Below are 8,369 nucleotides of genomic sequence, written 5' to 3'. Positions count from 1 at the left end.
TCTTAACAGATATACACTTCCCTAAACAACATCTGAACATGCAATTTTCTTATTTCATATGGACTAGTTTCCAGGATTGACCATATGTTAGGCCATGAAATAAGTTGTAATAAGTTTAAAATGTTGAAACATTTAAAGTATCTTTTCTGATAAAAATGTAATGAAGCTTAGCGATGAATAACAGAAGAAAAACTAGAATCATAGTTATATGGAAATTAAACAATACCCTATTAAAAAGTAAGAGGTTTAAGAAATCACAATGGATATTAACAAACAACGTGAAGAATATGAAAACAGAAACAAAGATACTGAAAGCTATGAAGTTCAAATAAAGCAGTGCTAAGGAAGAATTAATTGCAGTAAACATTTACATCTAAAAAACAAGAAAGAGGGCACATGATATGATGAGCACTGGGCTATTGTACTCAACTAATGAAACATTGAACATTATATCAAATACTATGATGTACTATACCTTGGCTAATTGAATTTAAATACTACTTATACTGAAAAAGATAAAATAAGAAATAAAAAAGCTCTCAAATCAAAAAATAATGTTTACCTTAATCAACCAGAAAAAGAAAAAAAAGTTAAAGCCAAAGTTAATGAAAGGGAAGAAATAAATAACATTAGAGCAGAGATAATTATAGCATAGAAAAAGCAGTAAAGAGAAACATCAAAACTAAAGTGGAGTTATTTGAAAATTGACAAAATTTTAGCCACATTAACCAAGAAAAAAAAAAAGGCAGGAGGCTCAAAATATCAATATCAGCAATGAGAGTGGTACATCATTGTAAATTTTATAGATATAAAACAATTATGAATGAACATACATTATCAAGTTGGATAACCAAGAATAAATGGACAAATTCTTAGAAACAAGCATGCTACCAAGACTGAGTTATGAAGAAATAGAAAATTTGAGTTGACCTGTAACTAGTAAGGAACTTGATTATGTAATTAAATCCAAACAACGAAGGAAGTCTTTGGGCCAAATGACTTCACTGGTGAATTTTTCCTAGTGTACAGAAACAAATTAACACCAATTCCTTTTCAAACTCTTGCAAAAACCAGAAGAGAAGAGAATACATATTAACTCATTCTATGAGGCCAACATTGTCCTGGTACCAAAGCCAGAAACGATATTGGTCTGGATATCAGTCTTTATATAAACTTTTCATAAAATACTGGCACTCTGAATTCATCAGTACATGAAAAGTATGATACACTATGACCTAGTTGGATTTAATCCTGGAATGCCAGGATTGTTCAACATAGGAGAGTAAATATATATAATGCACCACATTATATTCAGTAACAGAATAGAGGAATCTTCATGCACCAAAACAACTTTGAAAAAGAATAAGATGGGAAGACTCAGAGTTCCTGTTTTGAAAACTAGATATAAAGCAATAGTAAACAAAACAGAGTGGTATGCCAATAGCCAAGGTCATCTTCACAATCCCAGATTTCAAACTACTACAAAACTAAATTAATAATGATAATAATAATAATAATAATAAATATGGTGCTGACACAGAAACTGACACATAGATCAATACAACAAAATAGCTCAGAAATAAACCCCCACTTATATGGTTTTATTTATAGGATTTGTTTTCATTTAAGGTTGAGATACTTCTGCAAATGCTTAAGATAATTTTGATTAGAATTAATAAAAACAATTTTAATAAACTGTTAGAATAAACAGTTGATATATTCAAGCATTTAATTAACCATGGAAATTCAAAGGGAAAATTTATTTGAATAAAATTGATTTTAAAATATATATTTTTATATATTTCATTTTATATTAGATATACAATTAAAAGTAAAAAGATAAAAAGATTGCTTACATCCTTGTGTACTTAAAAAAACCATGAAGCTCTCTTTAAACCTAAAACAAAAATTATAGAATTCTTGAAAGAATTGGTGTTGTACCTTATAATCTATGGTGAAATAGTAGTAAATATGGTGGAACTGATACTCTAATCAATGGCTGATATTATCTATGAGCATCTATGAACTTCTTTTCTGGATTTACGGTAATTAAACTAAGGTGTACACTCAATGATACTATATTCATGAAAATATGCTCACTTTAAAAATAATAATTCTGACAAAATATATACTAAATATGTGAATGCAAATGGAACAGGAATATGTGAGAATTTTTCTGAAATAAGGCATTTTTAGAAAAATAATTTAATTTGAAGCAAACATACTACCCACTGAGAAAGGAAAGGTGCATTGAGTCCAGAGCCTGTAATGGACCCCATGCAGATGGGGGAGTTTTCTGCTACATAAAGAATGCTTTAGTATGGCATATGTAGCATAAATTTTATTTTACGGAAGTAGAGCTGTTTTCATGCATGCATGTGATGTGATCACATAGCTATTGATCCTATTGGGCTAATTCTTTCGGCATTGTAGATTACTGACTGGACTGAAATCATTCCCAATTTGAGGTTGTCAGTTAATGAAATGAGTGATGTAAACAATGTAACTGTTGGTCAGTTTTGGAAGTAGAAGATTTTCACTGGAATTTGAGTGCCCATAGCTGCACTGTTGACAAGAGAAAACAGTTGAGGAGCTAATTCATAACCGTGCTCTCTGGATGGGAAGGAAATGAGGGTCTTTGTAAGAGACAGGGTTGTGTCATATTGGGATAGGTTTTAGATGGGCTCACATGAAATTCAATGAATAAAGCTAGCATGTAGGGGTCCAAATCATCAATAGTGATTGTAGATAATAAGCATGTCCTGTTTCTTTCCTGGATTTGGGGTGGGGGCTATTTTGCCAATGAGCAAAAGTGCTTAAACGTTTTCCAGGATAAACATTACTGCTTATGCAGGGTTTTTCCTTCTATGCAACTGTCATTTCTAATCAAATGATTTCTTGCCTATATTTTATTCAAAAGTATAAGATGGAATTTACAATAATAGTCAAAAGTAATGACTAAATCTATTTGTGTATAGAGGGAATCTTTTCTGAATGTAAATGACACCTTCTAGAAATAATTCAGTCATTCATAGGGATAGTGATTCGTTATGATGACTTCTTAACACAAATTGTGCCAAATTGTGTGAACTATTGCATTTAAAAATAAAATTTTCCTTGCCCGTCACTAACTTTCCAGTGCAACAATAATTACATCTGTGATAGCAACTTAGGACGCTTTGTGAAAATCAGTTAGTGCTTTGAAACTTTTGGGGAACAATGTCCCTGAGAAATCCAAGGGTGACAAGTGTGTGGATAAAAGTGTATGATGGTAACTATGTTGATTTTAGTGTCCATGATGAAGATGGCAAAAAAGATCACAGCCACTGTTCACTGGTCACTCATGCAAATCACATTTGACAAATCCAGTATAAATTATCCCATTCAGTCTTATAATTACTCTTCTTTTCTTTTCAGACTTATTTGGGTATAATGGGGGCTCCTGGGTGGCTCAGATGGTATAGAATCTGCCTTCGGCTCGGGTCATGATCCCTGGGTCCTGGGATCGAGCCTCACGTCTGGCTCCCTGCTCAGTGGGGAGCCTGCTTCTCCCTCTGCCTCTCCCCCTGCTCCTGCTCTCTCTCTCTCTCTCTGTGTGTGTGTCTCGAATGAATAAATAAAATCTTTAAAAATAAATAAATAAATAAAAGAGATGCCAGAGACTTTGCATATAATCTTATGCTGTGGTCAGCACCGGGCACCCATAGATTTCCATTTAAGTGGTCCAGGATGAGGTTCCCTGGCCTGGTCACCTGTTTTATTGGTACAACACTTCCCTTAGTTAAACCGAGCCCCCCAATCTATCAATGGTGATTTTTTTAAGGGTCCTGGTGAAAACGGAAATGCCCTTCACTCTTTCTGTGCTGGGAACACGTAGAAGTTTAGTCACTGAGACTGACAGTCTTTCACGATGAGCACCACTGGGCAGGACTGGGGTTACAGGGCAGTGACGGAAGCACTTGTCCTTCACCAGAAATGCTGTTTGTGCTCAGAGCAGTACAGGGAGGGGACTTCTCATCCACCCACTGATTCCCTCTCAAATTTCGTACCTTTGGGGGACAGGTATGTCAAGGGGTCCCCTGAGGTGTGCTGTTGTCACAGAAACTCACCACCAGGCTGTAACATCTTGAGCATAAACACGGGAAAATAGGATGAAACTAAGTGCACAGTGCACTTCCTTACACACGTCCTTAGATGTGTTTAAATGCCTCCTCTGTGCAGGTCCTTCGTGCTTCCCTTTCTTTTTCTCTTTGCCCCACATCACTGTTCCTCACTGATTAGGGCATCTGACACAGGCTGTGTGTGTTGGTTTTATATGTGGCTGTGATCATGGCTCCTAACTGAAAAACTGCTTCAGCAAAGTGTTTTCTACTTCTCCCTCTGAGAGTAACACCAAATTATGCTTCTACCAAAGAACCAGTCTAACCTGAGAAAACAAAACTGATTCATTTCTTGGTTTACGTTAGTCAACAGCAAACCATAAAGATCACTTTGGAAATTATTATTGCTAATCATGTTTAATTATTTAATTTCTTGCTGGAAGCAAAAAAAAAAAATGATATTCTGTACCTTCCAGCTATTATTTGCAGTTGTGAATTTATAAATAAGACAACTGCATCAGGCGCCTGGGTGGCTCAGTCATTAAGCATCTGTCTTAGGCTCTGGTCATGATCCCAGGGTTCTGGGATCCAGCCCCACATCGGGCTCCCTGCTCAGCCGGAAGCCTGCTTCTCACTCTCTTCCTCTGCCGCTCCCCCTGCTAGTGTTCCCTCCCTCGCTGTGTCTCTCTCTGTCAAATAAATAAATAAAACCTTAAAAAAAAAGACACCTCCATCAAAGTAAAATCAATTGGAAAGTCACAGAATACAATCGTCAATTACCAGCTACATTCAATTATAAACCAGACTAAGTGACTTCATTAGTGCATCTGTAACCTGGGACAAAGTTTGTGAAAGTCTAACATGAACCAGGAGGACGGGATGTTCCATGAGGACAGGAGCTCAGTAGCTGTTGCTTCCCACTCAGTCTCCAGCAGCTAGAGAAGTAGGTCAGCAGGTACTGGTTCTCCCAGCTGGGAAGGAGTTAGTATGTATTGTATGGATGTGTTTATGGATTTATTTTTCTTTATTTTGACCCAGTAACCCAAGGACGGGCAAGTAGCAAAGTCAAGAGCCAGAAGAGGGCACCCCAGGGCAGGTTGCAGAACCAGAAGAGGAAGCAGGGCAGAGAGGAACGCAGAGAGAGGACAGTAGTTGGAAGATGACCCCTCAGCTGGGACAGCACTGTGGGAGTGGGGAGGGGTCTGGCAGGAAGCAGCCAAGTCCGGTGGAGTTCCTTCCCAGGAAACAAAAAAGGAGAGAGATGCACTTAGAAAGAGAGCCACAGCCACCTCCCTCCCACATGCAAGCCCAACAGCCCTGCAGGCAAGCAGCACAGCAGGTCCCAGCTGAGCGTGAGCTCTGGGGTGGTAGTAGAGCAGCAGGGGCCAAAGGACCCTGAGCCCTGGGGCAGTGTGGGAGGATCCCGAGAACCCACCGCGCGGACACCCTGAGCCCCTCCAGCTGGGACCAGGGCCAGTGGCTCCCCAGAGTGGGCCTCTGAGCTGCCCTGCTCAGGTCCCGCACAGCTAGGCCTGTGGCCTGGAGGGGCTTGGCTGGTGTGAGGAGGACAACGTGGCTGGAGAGGTGAGTGTGGACTGGAGTGAGCATCCGCAGCTGGTGCCAGGGATTGCTGGGCACTGTTGGACAAGGGGCTTGCACAGGGGATGGTGGGCCAGGGGATGGTGGGAATGGGACCATCACCGATTCCTTCTCTCTTTCCTGCAGGTGCTCTGAGCTCCCCATGCCTGCTCTGCCCAACTTATCGACCCTCAGGTAGGGTGTGCCCTGCTGAGAGGAGCCCAGTCAGCCCAGGCACAGGGTGGGGCTCAGGGGTGGACTCCCGGAGGTCCTGAATGACTATCAGGACACAAGGCTGGCTGGCAGTGGGCATTTAGCTTTTGTTTCAGATCAGGGCAGGTATCCCCATCTGCCCACTGCTCCCCATTGGGACATCTGTCCTGTGGGTCAGGACTGGGCTCCTGCAGAGACACCCAAGAGCACTAAATCACCCCACCCCACTTCCTCCCCGGTCCAGCCCCCCAAGTTCTGACCAGTGCCCAAACCTGAGCAGAGGAAGTACTCAAGATGTGGGGGGAATCTCCCCAGTCTCTGAGGGGGTTAACCAGCTCCTCCCCCACACCAGGAACTGCACCAGGGATGCACTAGCTGTCGCCTCCCTTCCTGTCCTCTGGGGAGATGGGCAGGGCAGAAGGACAGAGGACCTGGGTACACCTGGGCCGGCACCACAGTTACCTGCCTGGTTGGTGTTAGTCTTTTCTAGAGGTGGGAAAACTCCTTGGGGTCGTCCTCTGCCTTTTACTGCCCCTAGTCATTGATGAAAGTTCATGGAATGTACTTTCCCTTATCTGTGCCTTTATCCACTGCAGACCTTCTTACTGTTTATGACCTCAGGGGGAAACTGAATACAATGTAGATCTGGTCATTGTTACTGCTGTGACTACTGCCTGCCATAGCCAGATGCAGCCAGTTTGGTCAGTGCAGGAGACAGGACCACTTCCATGCCCAGGACTCACACTTCAGGGTTGTTTGGTCTCCACTAGTTTTGCCATTGTCTTCTGGTTGCAGCTGTTGTAAAAAGTGCTGGGGGCAGGTTCCAAAAGTTTCAGTCCTTAGCTGAAATATGTGTGATGGGGCATGTGCTGGTGTTTTCTAGTCCCCCCTCTTCACTTAAAAAAAGGGTAAAGAGCGAAACAGCTGGTGGTCTTTGGAGTTTGTTCTTCGGTCTTGGTAATACAGACTATGACGGCATTTAGTCCTACACCAGATGCTAAAAATGCCAACTTCACTTGTTCCTCCTAGAACCCTAGAATCAGGAGAAAGGATTGAAAGAAGAGAGATCTCTGGAGCATCCAAATGGGTTGGATTCTGCTATACTCAGGTGGAATGAACTGTTAAGTAGGAAAGATGAGCTTAAAACTGCTATTGAATATATATATCACAACTTTTTTCTCCATTCATGTGCCCATGGACAGCTGGGCTCCTTACATACTTAGGCAATTGTTGACATTTCTCTTATAAACATTGGGGAAACAAGTACCCCTGTGAATCACTATGTTTGTATCCTTTAGATAAATACCTGGTAGTGCAGTTGCTGGCTCACAGGGTAGTTTTATTTTTTTTTTTAAGTTTTATTTTATTTATTACAGAGAGACAGCATGAGCGGCGTAGGGGAAGAGGGAAAAGCAGACACCCCACTGAGCAGGGAGCATATTGTGGGGCTTGATACCAGGACCCTGGGATCATGACCTGAGCCGAAGGCAGATGCTTAACTGTCTGAGCCTCCTAGGAGCCCCGGGTAGTTCTATTTTTAACTTTTTGAGGAACCTCCATACCCTTTTCCAAGTGGCTGTATCAGCTTTCATTCCCACCAGCACTGTAAGAGGGTTACCCTTTCTCTTCATCCTCGTGAAAATTTGTTGTTTCCTGTCTTGTTATTTTTAACCGATCTGGCCAGTGTGAGGTGCTATCTCATTGTGGTTTTGATTTGTATTTCCCTGATGCTGAGTGATGTTGAACATTTTCTCATGTGTCTGCTGGCCATTTGTTTATTCACAATGGAACATTACTCAGTCATCAAAAAGAATGACATCTTTGCATTGGCAACCACGTGGATTAACTAGAGGGTGTTATGCTAGGTGAAATATGTCAGTTATGGAAAGTGAGATACCATATAATTTCACTCATATGTGGAATTTAAGAAACAAAACACGTGAACATAGGGGAATGGAAGGAAAAATAAAATAAGAGGAAAACAGAGAGAGAGGCAAACCATAAGAGATTCTTAACTGTAGGGAACAAACTGAGGGTTGCTGGAGGGGAGGTGACTGGGAGATCGGGTAACTGGGTGATGGACATTAAGGAGGGCACCTGATGGAATGAGCACTGGGTGTTATATGCAACTGTTGAATCATTGAATTCTTCCTCTAAAACTAATAATACAGTATATGTTATTTAAATAGAATTTAAATAAATAAAATTTAAAAAAAAATCCAGCTCTTGAGTTTTCTTTCAGATCTAAAGTACAGTGGGGAGCTTGAGGCAGGTAGCCCTTGAGAGTGGAGTTGTTAGCATGTTGCTGGACAATAATGCTCTACCTTGAAAATGAGCTCTCAATCTATTTTCTAAAGAATGATATTAGTGTGAGAGTGATCTTGTGAAGACACAATTAAGGAAAGTTGAAGAATTACCTTAATTTTCACTTTAATGAAACGTTGAACACTCCATCAAAAATGAATGATATAGCATATG

Source organism: Eumetopias jubatus, unplaced genomic scaffold, assembly GCF_037043125.1.
Source record: "Eumetopias jubatus isolate StellerSeaLion01/CBP00866 unplaced genomic scaffold, mEumJub1_p1.0 scaffold_5, whole genome shotgun sequence".
Classification (NCBI taxonomy): domain Eukaryota; kingdom Metazoa; phylum Chordata; class Mammalia; order Carnivora; family Otariidae; genus Eumetopias; species Eumetopias jubatus.
This window is presented reverse-complemented; position numbering follows the sequence as displayed.